A 20574-nucleotide genomic window follows, 5' to 3' on the forward strand; every position below is an offset into this window, starting at 1 on the left:
CAAGTTTAACACTGTATATTTCATTGCATTACTGCAAGTTTAATGCCATATAGTTTTGTGAATTACTGCAAGTTTAATGCCATATATTTCATTGTGTTACTGCAAGTTTAACGCCATATAGTTCTGACTGTTACTGCAAGTTTAACACCATATAGTTCTGTGGGTTACTGCAAGTTTATTGCCATATAGTTCTGTGCGTTAATGCAAGTTTAACACTGTATATTTCATTGCGCTACTGCAATTTTAATGCCATATATTTTAGTGCATTACTGCAAGTTTAATGCCATATAGTGCTGTGTGTTACTGCAAGTTTAATGCTGTATATTTCATTGCATCACTGTAATTTTAATGCCATATATTTTATTGTGTTACTGAAAGTTTAACGCCATATAGTTCTGTGCGTTACTGTAAGTTTAACGGCGTATAGTTCTGTGCAGTACTGCAAGTGTAGCGCTGTCATTTTATTGCATTACTGCAAGATTAATGCCTTATATTTAATTGCGTTACTGCAAGTTTAAAGCTGTATATTTCATTGCGTTACTGCAAGTTTACTGCAAGTTTAACGCCATATAGCTCTGTGCGTTACTGCAAGTTTAACGCCGTATATTTCATTGCGTTACTGCAAGTTTAACGCCATGTTGTTCTGAGCGTTACTGCAAGTTTAATGCCGTATATTTCATTGCGTTGCTGCAAGTTTAACGCCATATAATTCTGTGTGTTAATGCAAGTTTAACACTATATATTTCCTTGACAAAAATTTTTATTGATCATACAACAAATTAAAAGTTTATGAATTACATGTACAAGGGTATATAGGGTAAGCTCTTTGGTATACAGTAATATATATGTAAATGTTTAACATGAAATTTAAAATAATGAAATAAATAGATGATTCTGTGAGTCAATTAACCCGCTACCATGGCCGAAGGACCGTGTCATTGAAATTTGATGGAAATTGATGCTTTATCCAGGGATGCCATAATTTTTCAAATTTTGGGAGTTGGTTACAATCAATAGCCACCATCTTGGTGTGTGATATTGTGTTGTTCATTCATATTGGCCTTTACCAATATAGGGGACCTCCATGCCTTGGCCACTGTTTGCTTTGCAGCCATTAGTAATTGAACCATAAGTTTGTATTGAGAAAATGTTAACCATTCCGGTTACAAGTTAAGCATAGCTATGAATGGGTTTGGTTGTATCAATTTTTTGAATATTTTGGATGCAATCGCAAAAATTTCCTTCCAGAAAATTTGGACTATTGGGCACGTCCACCATATGTGTAAATGTGTGCCTATGTCTGGACAGCCTTGAAAACAAAGGGGGAAGAGGAAGTAGGCGAATATTTAGCCACTCTGGCAGGTACAAGGTACCATTGGGTGAGGACTTTGTAATTTGCTTCGAATGCTATAATATTGGGTGAAGATGATTTAGTTGTGAGCCATATACTTGACCATTCCGTGTCCTCTAAAGTTCACCCCAGGTCCTCCTCCCATTTCTGAATGTAAGTTGGTTTGTTGTGGTTACTAATAGTTGATTGTAAAATGATGATATTATGCCTTTAGCAAGTGGATCTTTTTTACAAATTGATTCAAAATTGAATAATTGAGACAGGGGTATTTCCACATTTAGAAATGATGTATAGAAATGTTTAATTTGGAGATATCTAAATACCTCAGTTTGGTAAATCATATTTTTCTCTAAGCATTGGGAAAGGAAGAAATGATTAAGGTGCAGCAAAATCATGTAGTGTCTGAATACCTGAAGTTATCCAAGCTTTAAATGATTTCAGGTAGATCCATGCTGGATAGAATGCTGGATTTCTAATAAAAGATAAGAGAGGATTATGTGGTGATTGTAATTAGTATTTGATTTTTAGCTTATCCCAGAGTGATAAAAAGTGCTTAGTTATGGGATTGTAGAGTTTGGAACAGTCTTTGGGTTCAAGCCATAACAAGTTTGATATTGATAATGGGTCACATTCTGAAGCTTCTATTAGTACCCATAATGGGATTTCCTGTTTTGCGTTATATTTGGAGAGTCTGGCTAAGTGAGTAATTAGTAAATTAGGGTACCCTAGACCTTCTTTGGTTTTGGGGAGATGTAACGTGTGTATAGGTATACGTGGCTTGGAAGAACCCCATATAAAGGACGTTGTCCTTTTTTGCACTAGTCTCAAGAAATAGGAAGGAATTGGAATAGGAAGAACTGTGAACAAGTATAGTAATTTTGGCAGAATAGTCATTTTAGTTGCATTGATCCTTCCTATCCAGGATAATGGAAGTTGTGACCATTGTTTTAATACATTTGTGTTCTGTCTCAATAAAGGAGGATAGTTGGCTGAAAATAAGTCTGAATGAGATGCTGTCAGTTGAATTCCAAGGTATGGGATTGATTTCTGTGCCCAGGTAAATGGGAGTGCAACTTTCGCTGGAACTAGTTCTGTGTTGGAAAGTGAAATATTGGGCGCTAGGCATTTCTTAGGGTTAATCATAAGGCCAGAGAAGGCTGCAAACCCATCAAGAATGGGCAATAGATTGGGGCCTGAAACTTGTGGTGATGATAGGAAAAGCAAAATATCATCTGCAAACATAGTTTGTGTGGAAGACCTCCTATTTCAATGCCAGTTATTGTACGGTTTGTTCTAATATGTTGGGCTAAGAGTTCAAGTAAAAGGGCAAATAAGAGGTGAGATAATGGAAAACCCTGTTGAGTGCCTCTTTCGATACTAAAAGAATCCGATTTGTATCCAGCATATTTTATATATGCTTTAGGTTTATTATAGAGTTCTGCAATACATTTTATAAAATGGGGGCTGAAGCCCCATTTTTGTAAAGTGTAGTGCATATATTGTCAGGATACTGTATCAAATCTCCTCTTAATATCAAGAGATAAAAAGGAAGGGATTCTTCGCTTTTTAGCAATATGTGCTAGAAGCACTGCCCTGCGTACATTATCGCCCGCTTGTCTATTTGGCATAAAGCCTACTTGATCTCTATGTATTAGATTATTAGTTTGCCTATGATACTATTAAGGCATTTTGCTAAAATTTTTGCTAAAAGTTTGATATCAAGGTTTAAAAGAGAAATGGGGCAATAATTTACGCAGGAAGTATCATCAGAGAGAGGTTTTGGGATCATACATACTATTGCCATTAGTGTTTCCTGTCTAAAAGAATGTCCTTCTAAAAGTATGTTGAAAGCTTCAGCTAGAATAGGGGAAAGAATCTCTGAAAATGTTTTATAATATAGTGCCGAGTATCTGTCTTTTGTTAATATTTAGGTCTTTAATGGCGTTAGAAACTTCTTTTATAGTTATAGATTCTTCCAATGTGTCTTTTTGTGTCTGAGATAACTCAGGTAAGGTAATCTGGGAGAAGAAAGATTCAGCTTCTGTAGGGTTAAATTCTTTGTTTGACTTATATAAGGAAGCGAGATGTAAGTGAAATTTGTGAACAATTTTGACTGGGTTGCTAGTATATTACTTGTCTTTTGATAATTTCAAACGTTCCCATTTTGTGCGTATAAATCACTTGGAGTAAGTGTGAGAGGAAAGATGTAGGTTGTTTATTAGGAGCGTAGTAGGAAATTACTGTGACTGCTGTATTCATTATGTAACTCATGAGTATTAGGTAGCGACCTTCTGGGTCTTTTATTTCTGATGATAGAGTGAATGGTGCAGACTGGTGTAATGCAATTAGAGTTCCCCTTTGTTTGGTACTGGCAGAAGCTGTAAAAATTTGTGGAAAAAAGGGGGACAAATATTTAGGTGTGGAGTTATTAGTGAAGTGTGTTTCTTGTAGGCACACAATGTGGGCCTTTCTGTTATGGAAAGTACGGAATGCTTTGATCCTTTTCTGAGGGACATTTATACCCTGAACATTCAGGGATAGGATATTCAATGGTGCCATGGTAACAGATCAAATAGGTTTGACTTACCGATTATTATACAATACTGACTGTGCGGATCGACCTGTGCGGACTTAAAAAATGAAAAGGTAGAGAAGAATCCAGTGGAGTCTGGAGTGAAGAAGAAACAAAAAACATATAATGTTAGATGATACATTTTTTGAATCGATATATATATAATGAAATCACGAGTAGCCCGTGATAGAGAATATAGATCTCTATCAGGGGAAAAAATGCCTTCGTCAGACTCCCACATATTATGGGTGGGAGAACGAGGAAGGCTAATGGGGGCACACGAATCTTCCGCTTGCAGGAAAGAAGTGCTATAATAAAAAATATCAAAAGGATGCCTCATTGGTTGAAGTGCAGGTTACCTAATATTTGTAGTATTAGTTGTTCCGTGGTGATTGTGCATTGTTTTCATCACCTTAGATTGACTAATTCGGTCAATGATGTACCATTTGGAACTTTGGTAGGGATAATGACTATTGTTTAGAATATTTTGAAATTTAAAGTGGTGGTCCACCTATGTATCGTTTTTTTTTTTTTTTTAGTTCATTCACAAACTTTTCTTCTCAGCATTACATACTCACATATTGTGTGTAATATGTCCGCCTGTGTCAGATTTCGTCGGAAAGAATAACTTATATTATTCACTGCAGGCGGTTTCCATCTTCATTGTGGGCATTTGAAGCCCACAAGCATTTATTTCCTGGATGTGGTGAATGCTTTGCTCCCAGCATTCACCGCTCGTTACCGCACATGCTCATTGGCATCCTGGGAATCCTGAGACTAGCTCCCAGGAGTCTGGGAGAGGCTAGAAACATGCCTACTCCCACGGGAGGAGAACCAGGAAGTGCAAAGAAGAATAGAAAAATAAAAGGTAATTACGGCGATTTAAATTTTTTTAAACAGCATGTCAGCATCTAGGCAAGGAAGAGAATACATACAGATATTGTTCAAAATTTGGGTGGAACCCCGCTTTAACCTATTGGAATTCTGAACTGGAATCCATTTCACTGGATTTTCTAATAAACTGGAGATTAAGAAACTATAAAGTTTTTATGTACATATTATGTACATATTTAAAGTAATTACTGTTTCTTTTATAATTAAGTTTAATAACCTAGAACAATCAAAAACAAACTGTCACATATTTCAAGCATATGTTCTTGCATAAGTATGATAATTCAGAAATTTGAGAGTATGTTGAAACTAGTTGGATCAGTACAAATTTTTAAAAGTAAAAGGGGTAATCAGGTAATAATATAATTAGTTTGAAGAAATCCCCTGTTACTTTTGAATCCTTTTCTGCACTTATGAAGCTGGTAATAATTCATCTATTATTATCGATAGAATTAAATGACTGAATAAGAAATTTCCTATTGTGTTTTTGGGGTCTAAAGCATTAAGAGCCAGTAATAATAAGGCATATAACTTGTAGGTAACATGACCTTATATAGTATATGAATACTAGGACAAGATCATATTTAGTTGCATGTTCAAAAAAAAAAAGAAAAAAAAGAAGAGATACTAGAGTTTAAGTTGTTAGTCCATAGAGTCTTCTTGGTCTAAGGATAAAGGGGCATAACAGCTTCTCTTGTAGGAATGGTGATTTCCATTCTCCCCCGAAATTTTCTGAGTGCTGTTTGGAGGTGAAGATGAGGCCATTCTTCTGTGTGAGGAGGAATTACTGCATGTGGGTTGCATCAGGTTCAGCTTTAGAAGGGTCTGTTGTAGTTCATCTGCAGATCTACTCCTGTATTTTGTACCTTGGTAGGTGAATCTGACAGAGAAGGGGAGTCCCCATTTGTATATAATGTTGTGGCATTGCAGTTCCAGCTGGGGTTTCATGGAGCGTCTTTTATCAATAGTAAGTTGGGATAGGTCAGCAAAAAGTTGATATTTGTGGCCTTGGAAATTCACTTCTATTTTTTCTCTCGCTGCTGGTGGTATTTGCTCCTTTGTCCTGTAATAATGGAACTTTGTGATTATATCACGTGGGGGTCCATCTGTCTTTTTAGCTGTGAGGGCTCTGTGCACTCTGTCCAATTCCAAATGTTCGATTGGAATAGCTGGTTGCAGTTCTAGGAATAGGGCTGTGATTGTAGATTGCAAGTCTGTCACTGATTCAGGAATTCCCCTTATGCGCAGACTAGAATGTCTGACTCTATTTTTGTAGCCTTCTAATTTAGCTTGGAGTATTAAATTCTCTTCTTTTAGGTTTTCCATTTCAATCATATTGTCTTGAGTTGTGTTTTCAATTTCATCCATTTTAATTTCTAAAGCTGTGGTGCGGTTACCAAGCTCTCTGATTTCTTTAGTTAGGCTGCTTGTTATTTGTTCTGAGGTCTGTTTTAATTATTTATGGAGCATTCATTCAAATTGTAATAGTAATGCTGGGGATGCTGAGGAGGCTTGTGTGGAGCTCTGTGAGAGGATTTGTTCAGTTTCTGACTCAATTGGAGAGTCTTGTTGTGACAGTTTCTGTCTATGAGAGCACACTGAGGCTGTGAATGATGAGGGAGCCGGCGCCATTTTAGCTGCGGTGCATGCCTGTGTGTACCTTATGAGTGATTTACCACGGCTCCCCCCAGTACCATTATTTCAGTCCAAACTGCCAGAGTTTGTTCCCAGGGGCAAGGAGGTTCAGCTGGGTACCTTTTAAGCCTGCTGTCTCCGCTTTGTTCTTCTCTCCTCTCCTAAGCGGTGTGGAGTTTATTGCCGTATAGTTCTGTGCATTACTGCAAGTTTAACACCATATATTTCATTGCGTTACTGCAAGTTTAAAGCCTTATATTTCAATGCGTTACTGCAAGTTTAATGCTGTATATTTCATTGGGTTACTGCAAGTTTAACACCATATAGTTCTGTGCATTACTGCAAGTTTAACGCCTTATTGCGTTGGTGCAATTTTATTGCCATATATTTCAGTGCGTTTCTGCAAGTTTAACACCATATAGTTCTGTGTGTTACTGCAAGTTTAATGCTGAATATTTCATTGCGTTACTGAAAGTTTAATGCCATATATTTCATTGCATTACTGCAAGTTTAACGCTATATAGTTCTGTGCATTTTTACAAGTTAACGCTGTATATTTCACTGCGTTACTGCAAGTTTAACCCCATATAGTTCTGTGCATTACTACAAGTTTAACCACTTCAGCCCCGGAAGAATTTATCCCCTTCCTGACCAGAGCACTTTTTGGAATTCGGTACTGCGTCGCTTTAACTGACAATTGTGCGGTCATGCGACGTGGCTCTCAAACAAAATTGACATCCTTTTTTCCGCACAAATAGAGCTTTCTTTTGGTGGTATTTGATCACCTCCGTGGTTTTTATTTTTTGCGCTATAAACAAAAAAAGCAACAATTTTGAAAAACATTTTTTTTTTACTTTTTGCTATAATAAATATCCCCAAAAAATATTTTAAAAAACATTTTTTTCCTCAGTTTAGGCCGATATGTATTCTTCTACATATTTTTGGTAAAAAAAACACAATAAGCGTTTATTGATTGGTTTGTGCAAAAGTTATAGCATCTACAAAATAGGGGAAAGTTTTATGGAATTTTTATTGATTTTTTTTTAATAGTAATGGCGGTGATCAGTGATTTTAATCGTGACTGCGACATTATGGCAGACACATCAGACAATTTTTACACATTTTTGGGACCATTGGCATTAATACAACGATCAATGCTAAAAAATTGCATTGATTACTGTAAAAATGTCACTGGCAGTGAAGGCGTTAATCACTAGGCAGCACTGTAGGGGTTAAGTGTGTCCTAGGGAGTGATTCTAACTGTGGGGGGAGGGGCTGTGTGTGCCACATCACTGATCAGCGCTCCCGATTACAGGGAGAGTTGATCAGTGACAGTGTCACTAGGCAGAATGGGGAGATGCTTGTTTACATTAGCATCTCCCCATTCTTCCCCACCATGAGATGATCGTGGGTATCCCCGCGGACATCGGGACATCCCCGCGGACAATTTCATTGTGTTACTGCAAGTTTAACGCCATATCATTCAGTGACACTGTCATCTCCTTCAAGTTTATTGCCATATATTCATTGTGTTACTGCAAGTTTAACGCCATATAGTTCTGTGTGTTACTGCAAGCTTGATACCATATTGTTCTGTACGTTACTGCAAATTTAACGCTGTATAGTTCTGTGCATTATTGCAAGTTTATTGCCATATAGTTCTGTGCGTTACTGCAAGTTTAACACTGTATATTTCATTGCATTACTGCAATTTTAATGCCATATAGTTCTGTGTGTTACTACAAGTTTAACACCATATATTTCATTGCGCTACTGTAAGTTTAACGCCTTTTATTTTATTGTGTTATTGAAAGTTTAATGCCATATAGTTCTGTGTGTTACTTCAAGTTTAACGCCATATATATCTGTGCGTTACTGCAAGTTTAATGCCATATAGTTCTGACTGTTACTGCAAGTTTAAAGCCATATATTTCATTGCATTACTGCAATTTTATTGCCATATTTCAGTGCGTTTTATTGGATTACTGAAAGTTTAACGCCATTGAGTTCAGTGCGTTACTGCAAGTTTAATGCCATAAATTTCATTGCATTACTGCAAGCTTACGTCATATATTTCATTGTGTTACTTCAAGCTTAATGCCATATAGTTCTGTGCAAAACTGCAAATTTAACACCATATAGTTATGTGGGTTACTGCAAGTTTAACGCTGTATATTTCATTGTGTTACTGCAAGTTTAATGCCATATAGTTCTGTGCATTACTACAAGTTTAACAACATATATTTCATTGTGTTACTGCAAATTTAATGCCATATAGTTCTGTGCTTTACTGCAAGTTTAATGCCATATATTTCATTGCGTTACTGCAAGTTTAAAACCATATAGTTCTGTGCGTTACTGCCAGTTTAACGCTGTATATTTCATTGCGTTACTGCAAGTTTAACGCCATATAGTTCTGAGCATTACTGCGAGTCTAACACCGTATAGTTCTGTGGGTTACTGCAAGTTTATTGCCATATAGTTCTGTGCGTTAATGCAAGTTTAACACTATATATTTCATTGCGTTACTGCAATTTTAATGCCATATATTTCAGAGCGTTACTGCAAGTTTAATGCCGTATAGTTCTGTGCGTTACAAAAAGTTTAATGCAGTAAATTTTATTGCATTACTGCAAGTTTAATGCTATATAGTTCTGTGCATTACAGCAAGTTCATTGCCATATAGTTCTGTGCATTAATGCAAGTTTAACATCATATAGTTTTGTGAATTACTGCAAGTTTAGTGCATTATATTTCATTGCGTTACTGCAAATATAACGCCATATAATTCTGAACATTACTGCAAGTTTAACGCCGTATAGTTCTGTGGGTTACTGTGGGCTTCCTTACCTTCTTTTATGTCGCCCTTGACTTTTTATAGTGATCACTTTATTTGAATGTATCTGTTTTTATAACATTAAAAGATACTTTTTTTTACCTGCACCATGGGGAAGCTTTACTTTTCTTTTTACATAACACCGGGAAAGAAGTAAATGCCCCACCTTCGTTACCAGCAACTTATTCCAGCCGGCAGAATTCCGTTTACACCTATTGCGAAGATCCTTCTGACGACTCCGCGAGTACTTGGGAAATTGGCATCGGTGAGCCATGACGGTCTGGATATCGGTTTCCATGCCCTGAGTGGCACAATGTCTGTATGACTCCATGTCATAAGACAGGGGAGTCCACAGGATCCAGTAAGAGTCCATGCCTACCATTCTCTGATTTGATGCTGTTGTAGGTTGAAGCCATTTCCATGTACTGACCAACCCAGTCTCCTGTCCACATTTGGAACATTCCCACTGCCAGTGACTTTTCTCATGTGCACATTCACTTGGAGATTTTCACTTTTTTCACTTTTTTATGATACATGGACTTCACCCCATTTTCTGTGGTATTCACTAGACCCGATCTATAGATTTGGGGTGTTTGTGACTACAATTTATCACCATTTGTTGATTTTTTATGCGCTACATTTTTTATAGAGTTTATATTGTTGTTTGTTACATTGTATGTAGCTGCTTTTTTCATCAGTTAGCGCAGTGGTTTTTTTTTGCTATTTTCACCATACTGCAAGTTTATTGCCATATAGTTCTGTGCGTTGATGCAAGTTTAACACTATATATTTCATTGCGTTACTGCAATTTTAAAGCCATATATTTCAGTGCGTTACTGCAAGTTTAAGGCCATATAGGTCTGTGGGTTACTACAAGTTTAACGCCGTATAGTTCATTATATTACTGCAAGTTTAACGCTGTATATTTCATTGCGTTACTGCAAGTTTAATGCCATATAGTTCTGACTGTTACTGCAAGTTTAATGACATATAGTTATATAGTTGGTGAGTTACTGCAAATTTAATGCAGTATATTTTATTGCGTTACTGCAAATTTATTGCCATATATTTCAGTGTGTTACTGCAAGTTTATTGCCAAATAGTTCTGTGTATGTTACTGCAAGTTTAACGCTGCATATTTCATTGCATTACTGAAAGTTTAACGCCATATAGTTCTTTGCATTTCTGCAAGTTTAATGCCATATATTTCATGGCGTTACTGCAAGCTTACGTCATATATTTCATTGCGTTACTTCAAGCTTAACACCATATAGTTCTGTGTGAAACTGCAAGTTTAACGCTGTATATTTCATTGCATTACTGCAAGTTTAACGCCATATAATTCTGTGCATTACTGCAAGTTTAACGCTGTAGATTTCATTGCATTACTGCAAGTTTAACGTCATATATTTCATTGTGTTACTGCAAGTTTAATGCCATATAGTTCTGTGCATTACTACAAGTTTAACGCTGTATATTTCATTGTGTTACTGCAAGTTTAACGCCATATAGTTCTGTGCGTTACTGCATTTTTAACGCTGTATTGCCCTGTACACATGGTCGGATTTTCTAACGGAAAATATGTGATAGGACCTTGTTGTCAGAAATTCCGACCGTGTGTGGGCTCCATCACACATTTTCCATTGGAATTTCCGACACACAAAGTTTGAGAGCTTGCTATAAAATTTTCCAACAACAAAATCAGTTGTCGGAAATTCCGATCATGTGTACACAAATCTGATGCAAAGTGCCACGCATGCTCAAAATAAATTAAGAGACAAAAGCTATTGGCTACTGCCCCATTTATATTCCTGACATACGTGTTTTACGTCACCGCGTTTAGAACGATTGGATTTTCCGACAACTTTGTGTGACCATGTGTATACAAAACAAGTTTGAGCCAACATCCGTCGGAAAAAATCCATGGATTTTGTTGTCGGAATCTCCGATCAATGTCTGACCATGTGTACAGGGCATATGTTTCATTGCGTTGCTGCAAGTTTAATGCCATATAGTTCTGTGCGTTACTGCATGTTTAGCACCATATAGTTCTGTGCATTACTGCAAGTTTAACGTCGTATATTTCATTGTGTTACTGCAAGTTTAATGCCATATAGTTGTAAGCATTACTGCAAGTTTAATGCAGTATAGTTCTTTGGGTTACTGCAAGTTTATTGCCATATAGTTCTGTGCATAATGCAAGTTTAACACTATATATTTCATTGCGTTACTGCAATTTTAACAAAATATATTTCAGTGCGTTACTGCAAGTTTAATTCCATGTAGTTCTTTGCGTTACTGCATTTTTAATGCTGTATATTTCATTGCGTTGCTGCAAGTTTAACGCCATATAGTTCTGTGCATTACTGCAAGTTTAGCGCCATGTAGTTCTGTGCGTTACTGCAAGTTTAACGCCATACAGTTCGGTGCGTTACTGAAAATGTAATGCCGTATAGTTTATTACCATATGGTTCTGTGCATTAATGCAAGTTTACAGTAAAAAATTGATTCACCACAAACTCGCTCCTAGTGAACTTAATTTTTTTATAATTAATTTAATTTTTTTATATTTATTATTTTTTTATATTTGTTTTTTTAGTTTGATGGTGTTGCAGTGAGGGCTCATGTTTATACTGTGAGATAAAGGTATTGTTAGACTTAATCCTGTTTAGTATTTTATCCATGGTTTAGGGGAAGATATGAGTTATAGGTTGGGTTAGCGTTATATATCTGCTCGATGATAGGATGGTATTAGTTGACTGTTTTTTTATATTCAACATTATGATTTACCAAAGCAGCTCTTTTACATATCACTGTGATGTTCAAGGAACTTTTTATGGAGTTTTTTATTTATATATATGGGAGAATTAGCCCGTTGTCTCACGTGGAGGTGAAATATTTTTAGAACAGTATTAATGTGAGGTACAACATCGGGAGAAACATTATAGGATGAAACAGTTCCGATATTTGTAATAATGTGACTGTCACAAGCACAATGTGTACTTTGTTATATAGTAGCAGTGTGAAATGGTGCGAGCGGGGACACAGGGAACGCGCATGCGCAGTATTGCGATCTCCGCTCGGATCAAACACTGAAAGCGCGCAGGCGCAGTTATGGGTCTTCCGCCCGGATCGGAAGCTATGGGTATAAAAGATTGATTGCCGTGCCGTGTAGCCAATCCCATGACTAAGTCTTTATGACGAAACATGTCGGGGCGTGGCTACACGGCAATCGCTTTTGAGTGACGTAGGACGCTGTGACAGGGAGCGCCATACGAGGATAGGTGGAAGCCGGTCACATCTACACCAGGGATCGGGTGAGACGGGTATTTTGAGAAGCGCAGTACCTGGGTCCGCCGTGACCACCACACACTGGTTTACTTACTTTATTTTGTTATGCTGTGACAACTTGCTGTGCTGTGTTACTGTTAAGCCTGCAGTGAATTTTAAAGATGTGAGTGCAATGGTGAAGGGGCTTTTTGATCTTTAATAAATTTTATTACGTTATTGCACCATTGGATTATTTTTCTTTTTTCATGTGGAGAGAGCTCTTGGGCATTACACTTTGGAGAAGTAGAGGTGTACAGGTTTACCACTGAAGATCAATCTTATCCCTTGTGAGTGTGGGATAAAAGCTTGTTGGCCCTGACACGAGAGTGTGGGCAAAAGGAGCTGGTGAGTGCATTCACCTAAGGGGAGTGGATTCACAGTCACAGAGGTGCGGTGGAAGATTCATTTAAGTAGAAGATTTGCACTACAACACGTCACGGATTTTGTTTTGGACTATTTTACTTTCGGTTTGTTTGTGGACACACTTTATAGATATAATAATTTTTTTTTTGCGAGTTAATTCACATTGGCTCTCAGTTATAATTCTCACATTATATTTGTATGTGCACAGATACGTTATTCACTTAATTGGTGTATATGCACCATTTGTTTGAAATTTTTTTTTTGAATATGTCATTGTATGCACATTAATGATGAAGGATGAGGACGTGGTGTAATCATTGCACAGGTTGATGCATCAGCTCATCACTCTTCACTACACTTTATTATTTGATTAGGGATCACGTTTAGCGCTGCTATTTTGAGTTCACTAGGAGCGAGTTTGTGGTGAATCAATTTTTTACTGTATACTTATCATTTAAGCAGCAGCTCAGATTTAGGTTTTTGCCATCAGCGCAGCGTTTTTGGGTGTATGAGTGGGCGGATTTTTATATACATCTGATTCTATATTAATGCAAGTTTAACACTATAAATTTCATTGCGTTACTGCAATTTTAAAGCCATATATTTCAGTGTGTTACTGCAAGTTTAACGCCATATAGTTCTGTGTGTTACTACAAGTTTAACACCGTATATTTCTCTACATTACTGCAAGTTTAACGCTGTATATTTTAGTTTCAATAGTTTTTATTGAGATATAAAGATATTACAAAGTTATTTGTATTAACATATGTACATTCTGTGGAACATACTAACATTCTGTAGCATCACTGGTAAATTCCACACTATACATTTCAGAGTGGATCACCAATATTCATCTTACTGTATGTACGTATACACCATTAATAAAAGTTCTGTTGTACTCAGTAACACATATTTGATGTACAATGTGGATCACATCCTGTTTTGCCTAGTGAGTGTTAGTATATACTCTGGGAGTCCCGACACACTAAAAATTTGTCGTGTCGGGTGTATTTTAGCCGTTATGATCTCACAGCGGGAGAAAACGGCAGGTAAGAGGAACAGCAGGGGTAGAAAATATAACATATAAACATAAGAAAAACAAAACCTGAAAACATGAAAAGCAGCAATATGTACTTTGTAAATATAAAAGATACAGATATTTAGTACATTAAGGGTTTCGATCTTTATGTTGAGTGGAGTACCATGAGAGCCATTTGGACCATTTAGTTTGCAATTTCTGGAATTGACCCTGGGCTGCTGCAAACATAAGTTCATAAGAGGCATGTGTATTTGTTATTTCAACTATCTCCTGGAATGTGGGGGGTTTAGTGTCTTTCCAGTGTCTCAATATTGCCAGTCTAGTACTGAGTAATATGTGGATGACTATAGTTCTGGTTATATGTGGAAAGCTCTCTACCTCTAATGAGTGAACTGCCACAGCTGCTACAGGGGTGATTGTAGATCCAGTTATTGCTGAGATTAGATCAAAAACTTTTTGCCACAGAGGGCGGATAGTTGGACAGTACCACAATATGTGTGACAATGTGCCTACGCTTCCACAATGTCTCCAGCACAGGGGTGAGACTTGTTTAGCAAATTTTGATATTCGGTAGGGGGTTAAATACCAGTTCAGTGTTATCTTGTAGGTGGTCTCCCATAAATTTACACATTTAGTAGCGGTAAATGTATTGCGCAAGGCTTTTTGCCATTGATCTTCAGTAAAGGTTATACCCAAATCACGTTCCCACTCAATAATATTGTTAGTTTTTACAAATACACTTTTATTGTTTAGTAGATTATAAAATAAGGATATACCTTTTATGTTGGTGTTTGTATTTGTGAGATATAGATATACTCGCCATGGCACTTTGATGTATGTGCTCGTGAGTTTTTGAAGTAGATGAGAGATCTGAAGGTAGCTATAGTGATCTTTGTCCTGCAAATTATATTGTTTTTTTAAAAATTCAAATGTTTTGGGTGTTGTGCCTAGCATGAGATCTTCAATTAATAGTATGCCTTTGTGCACCCAATGTGTTATGTGTAGGTTTGGTATGACTAAGGTGAGACTAGTTAACGTGATTGGTATGTTTTTGGTTGCTTGGTTCAGAAAATCTAATGATGTAAACAGCTTCCAAGCCAATAGTGTAGCTTCTATTGTGGGTGATAGGTCTGTCTGGGTATGTGTTCGAATATTATTGGATAATAAAAGGTCTGCTAATTTAAAACCAGGTATTTGCGCCTCTTCTAGTTCTAGCCATCTGTGAGTTTGTAACTGAGACAACCAAAATCTTGTTTGTGAGAGAATTGTCGCTATATAATAGTCTTTTAATATGACATGTCCTATGCCCCCAGCATCTCTATTGTTAGTTAGTTTCCTAAAGGAGCATCTGGTTTTCTTTCCTTGCCATAGAAACCTGTTGATCTGGGCTTGTGCTTTGTCAAAAAAAGAGTTGGAGATAGGAATTGGCAGTGTTCTAAATAGATATAGCAGCTGTGGCAGAATTATCATCTTGAACGCAGCTAAACGTCCTGCCCATGACAGTTCCACTCTAGCTAGCTCCGTTAGTTTAGCTGGTAGTGTTTCTAGAAAGTGAGTGAAATTAACTTTGACTAAGTTGTCCGTTGTTGTTGTTAGGGTAATACCTAGGTATTTTATCCCTCTCTTTTCCCATGTATAAGGGAATTGCGAGCTTAGTTTAGTTTGTAGGCTAGCTTCAATTCCTATACCCAGTATGTAGGATTTACTCTCATTCACTTTATAATAAGATACTTTGTTAAACATATCTAATGCTGTGTGTACCGAAGCCAGGGAAGTCTCCACGTTGGTTAATATCATAATTATGTCGTCCGCAAATAGGCTGATTTTGTGGGTAGATTTAGCTACGATGAAGCCTTTTATTTCAGGGCAAGTGCGGATATATATGGCCAGGGGTTCTATTAGCAAATTGAAAATTAAAGGAGATAAAGGGCAGCCTTGTCTTGTACCGTTCGTAATGTTAAATGGTTTGGATAGTGCTCCCGATGTGAGTACTTGTGCAGAGGGTTTGGAGTATAGGGCTAAAATCGCTGATAATATATTGCCTGTAAAACCAAATTTGTATAAGACCTGGGTAAGGTATTGCCAGTGGATGCGATCAAAGGCCTTCTCGGCGTCTAACGCCAATATCAAAGATGGCCTTTTGTGTACCTTAGCTAGATGAATGATATTTATCAATCTCCGGGTAGCGTCAGACGTCTGGCGACCCTTCGTGAAGCCAGTCTGGTCGGGGTGTATTAATAGGGGGAGTATATGTAATAGGCGGGATGCAATAATTTTGGCGTAGATTTTCAAATCAGAATTGAGCAGTGAAATGGGTCTAAAGTTTGAGGGGACAGTTGGTTCCTTCCCTGGCTTCGGCAATGTCACTATGATTGCAGACAGCATTTCTGGTGGGAAGGAGGCAGAGGCAATAGCAGCATTAAAAGTGCGTTCCATATGAGGGGTCAGTAATTGTTTGAAGGTCTTATAGTACTCCCCTGAGAATCCGTCAGGGCCTGGAGATTTGTTGCTGGGTAGGGAATCTATGGTTTTGTTTATTTCTTCTGTAGTGAATTGTTGGTTTAAGGTCTGGAGGTGTTCTTGTGTGAGTGTAGGTATGTCTAGATGTTGTAGAAAGGAGGTGATTGCTTCAGTGCTAGGTTGTGCAGTATTTGTATCATCTTTCAGGTTGTAAAGTGAGCTATAGTATTGGCTGAAGGTATCAGCTATGTCTTGGGGGTGATACAATTTGTGTTTGGTGTGGGGGTGCAGTATGTAAGGTATCTTTGTTTTATGTCTGTGACCTTTTATCCTATGTGATAGTGTTTTCCCAGCTTTGTTGTTTGTGGCGTAGTATGTCATTTTGAGTTTTTTGGAAGCCTTTTCAAAGTTTTCTAGTAGTAGTAGCCTCAAGTCATAACGCAGTTTTGTAAGTTGTTGGGAAATTATATGGGATGGATTTTGTTTATTGCAGGATTCTAGTTGGGAAATTTTGTCTGTCAGCTCTCTCATGCGCTGCTGCCTCTGCCTCTTGGCTCTAGCTCCCAGTTGAATAAAGATGCCCCGTATGTATGCTTTGTGTGTATTCCACAGAACAAAATGGTCTTGTACAGAGGAGGTGTTAATGCTAAAGAATTCGCTTAGATGTTTGCTAATGGTATTTCTAAAGTCTGGCTGTTGCATTAGATAAGTATTTAAACGCCACATATGGGGTACACTACACATTGAGTCATCATTTAAAGAGAGGGTGATGGACGCATGGTCTGACCATGTGATGGAGTTGATTGTTGTAGAGGTCACTTGAGACAGAGTACCTTGGTCTACCAGGAAAAAGTCTATGCGTGAGTATACCCTATGTGGAGAGGAGAAAAATGTATAGTCCCTTTCGCCGGCATGCATGCATCTCCATGCGTCAAAGAGATCTTGTGAGTGAAATATAGCTGAGAGAGAAGGGGTTAATCGCCTTGTGCCAGAGGAAGAGTCCAGGCTTGGATCAGGAGTAGCATTGAAATCTCCGCAAACTATCACTCTTCCTCTTTGATGTTTTTTAGTTATTCGAAGAACTTTATGTAAGAAGTGCACTTGATGATGGTTGGGTGTATACACGTTGACTATAGTGTATGTGATTGAGTTAAGGTCACATATTAAGATTAAGTATCGTCCTCTGGGGTCTTCAATGGTATCATGTAGGGTGAATGCCACTGTGTCTCTTATTGCTGTGAGAACGCCTTTGGTTTTGTTATGGGCTTTGGCTGTGTAAACATGAGGAAAATTTCTATGAGTGCAGGAAGGAGCAGCATCTGCAGAGAAGTGTGTTTCCTGCACACATATGATATCCGATTTGTTGGAGAGGGCTTCTTTCCACATTGACTTCCTTTTAGCAGGATGATTAAGACCTTTAGCATTAATGGATATGATTTTTAAGCCCATATATAAGGTGTTGTAATGCTAAAGATATGGTTGTGTATGTTATTCAACTTTAAAGAGGTAGTGCCCTCTAGTGGATGTTTTTCAGAATAGCAGGATGATTTTTCCATAAAGTGATGGAGCATAGGATATACTCACTGTTGTGCAGCCATATTGCTGTGTGGTTGAGTGCACATTGGAGGTTGATCGTTGTTTTTCTGTTGTCCTGAGTAGTGAAGCAGAGCCCAGTTCATCTGTGGTCCCATGGGATCTAATTGCTGCGTTTTTCAAGAACAAAAACAAAATAAAGAAAACATAAAAGCGAACAAAATTTCTGAAAATAGTGCAAAGATCAGTTTCATCTGGTGTCAACATTTACAGAGGTTGACCCCAGATACCGATAACTAGAAAAGTTTGTGTACAGCGTTTGCTGTTCAGGCTGTAGGGGGAAGAGTTCAAACTTGCGAGCATTGAAACTCCAGGAATTTGTAAATTGTAAAATAACCATCCTAGCTCAAGTGTGCGTTTTTGCATTTCTTGGTGTAACCATTTTCCATGCAGGTTCTACTGCTCTGGGAGACTGAATAGATTCAGATTCCTGTTCAGGGATGATTTTCCACTCCTCCAAAAGAGCAAGTCCCTTTTCTAAGGAATTTACCACATGGGTGCGTCCATCTCTCGTGATGGACAATTTGGTAGGATATCCCCATCTGTACATAATATGGTGATTTCTCAGTGCCTTGGTGATAGTGTTTAAGTTCTTTCGTTTTTGAAGTGTATATTGGGAAAGGTCTGCATAAAACTGTAAGTGTTGGTATTGTGCAGGTACCTGTTCTTTTTTACGCATGGTTAGCATCAGCTGTTCTTTCGCATGGTAAAAGTGTAGGCGTAAGATTACATCTCTAGGGATGTGTTCTGATAAGTACGATGGTTTTGGCAAGCGGTGAATTCTATCGATTGTAATCTCAAGATCAGTAAGGTCAGGCATGAGGGATTTAAACAGTGAAGAAGCATAAGATCGCAAGTCAGTTTGCAATATTGTTTCGGGGATCCCCCTGATTTTCAAATTGTTCCTCCTGTTTCTGTCTTCGATGTCTGCGATTTTAGCCTTTAGCCATTCAGTATCTCCCTCTCTCTGATCATGTGAATCCACCAAATCATTAATGGTAACAGCATACTCTCCCATTTTTTGCTCAATATGTTCAACCCGGGTTTCTACCGCCTGGACACTGGTGTTAAACTTATGCATGCAGGTCATCAGATCTGATTGCAGTGAGCTTCTTAATGATAAAAGCATGTCCTTCAGGACAGTGTCCAACACGGGTTTGTGCGTGGTGGGGAAAGTTTCAATGGAGTCAGGGAGTTCACGTGTGTCATCCCCTGACTCCATGTCTGGGCTGGCCGCTCCAAGGGATCCCTCTCCATCCATCCTGCATTTAGCCTTAGCTGGGCTGCCTGAGGGCGTAGAAGGAGAGTGTGGATGTGGGGTCCCTATCGTGGGTCTATTTGGGAGTAAGCTGTTGTTCTTAGGAGGATTATTAGAGGTATAGCCTAGCGGTGTGGATGATGACTCGGCGCCATCTTGCCTACCGTCATGTTGCTTCATATCATAGAAGTCTGTCAGTCTTTGTGGCTTCCTCTGCTCCTTTCGTTTTCTGGACATTGTCCCAGTGATGTCCTTACACAGATCGCCTGCTGTTGGGATCGGAATCCGAGCTGGATGGATCGATTTGGGCCGCTTTTTATCCTGGGGTCAGCGGAGCTCCGGATCTATGCTGCCATCCCGCTCGCTCGCAAGCCACGCCCCCCTAACGCTGTATATTTTATTGTGTTACTGCAAGTTTAACTCCATATAGTTCTGTGCATTATTGCAAGTTTAACGCTGTATATTTCATTGCATTGCTGCAAGTTTAACGCCATATAGTTCTGTGCATTTCTGCAAGTTTAATGCCATATAGTTCTGTGCGTTACTGCAAGTTCAACACTATATATTTAATTGCGTTACTGCAATTTTAACGTCATATATTTCATTGTGTTACTGCAAGTTTAATGCCATATAGTTCTGTGCATTACTACAAGTTTAACGCTGTATATTTCATTGTGTTACTGCAAGTTTAACGCCATATAGTTCTGTGCATTACTGCATTTTTAACGCTGTATTGCCCTGTACACATGGTCGGATTTTCTAACGGAAAATATGTGATAGGACCTTGTTGTCAGAAATTCCGACCGTGTGTGGGCTCCATCACACATTTTCCATTGGAATTTCCGACACACAAAGTTTGAGAGCTTGCTATAAAATTTTCCAACAACAAAATCAGTTGTCGGAAATTCCGATCATGTGTACACAAATCTGATGCAAAGTGCCACGCATGCTCAAAATAAATTAAGAGACAAAAGCTATTGGCTACTGCCCCATTTATAGTCCTGACATACGTGTTTTACGTCACCGCGTTTAGAACGATCGGATTTTCCGACAACTTTGTGTGACCATGTGTATACAAAACAAGTTTGAGCCAACATCCGTCGGAAAAAAGCCATGGATTTTGTTGTCGGAATCTCCGATCAATGTCTGACCATGTGTACAGGGCATATGTTTCATTGCGTTGCTGCAAGTTTAATGCCATATAGTTCTGTGCGTTACTGCATGTTTAGCACCATATAGTTCTGTG

This window comes from Aquarana catesbeiana, linkage group LG02, assembly GCF_042186555.1.
Source record: "Aquarana catesbeiana isolate 2022-GZ linkage group LG02, ASM4218655v1, whole genome shotgun sequence".
NCBI classification, from domain to species: Eukaryota; Metazoa; Chordata; class Amphibia; order Anura; family Ranidae; genus Aquarana; species Aquarana catesbeiana.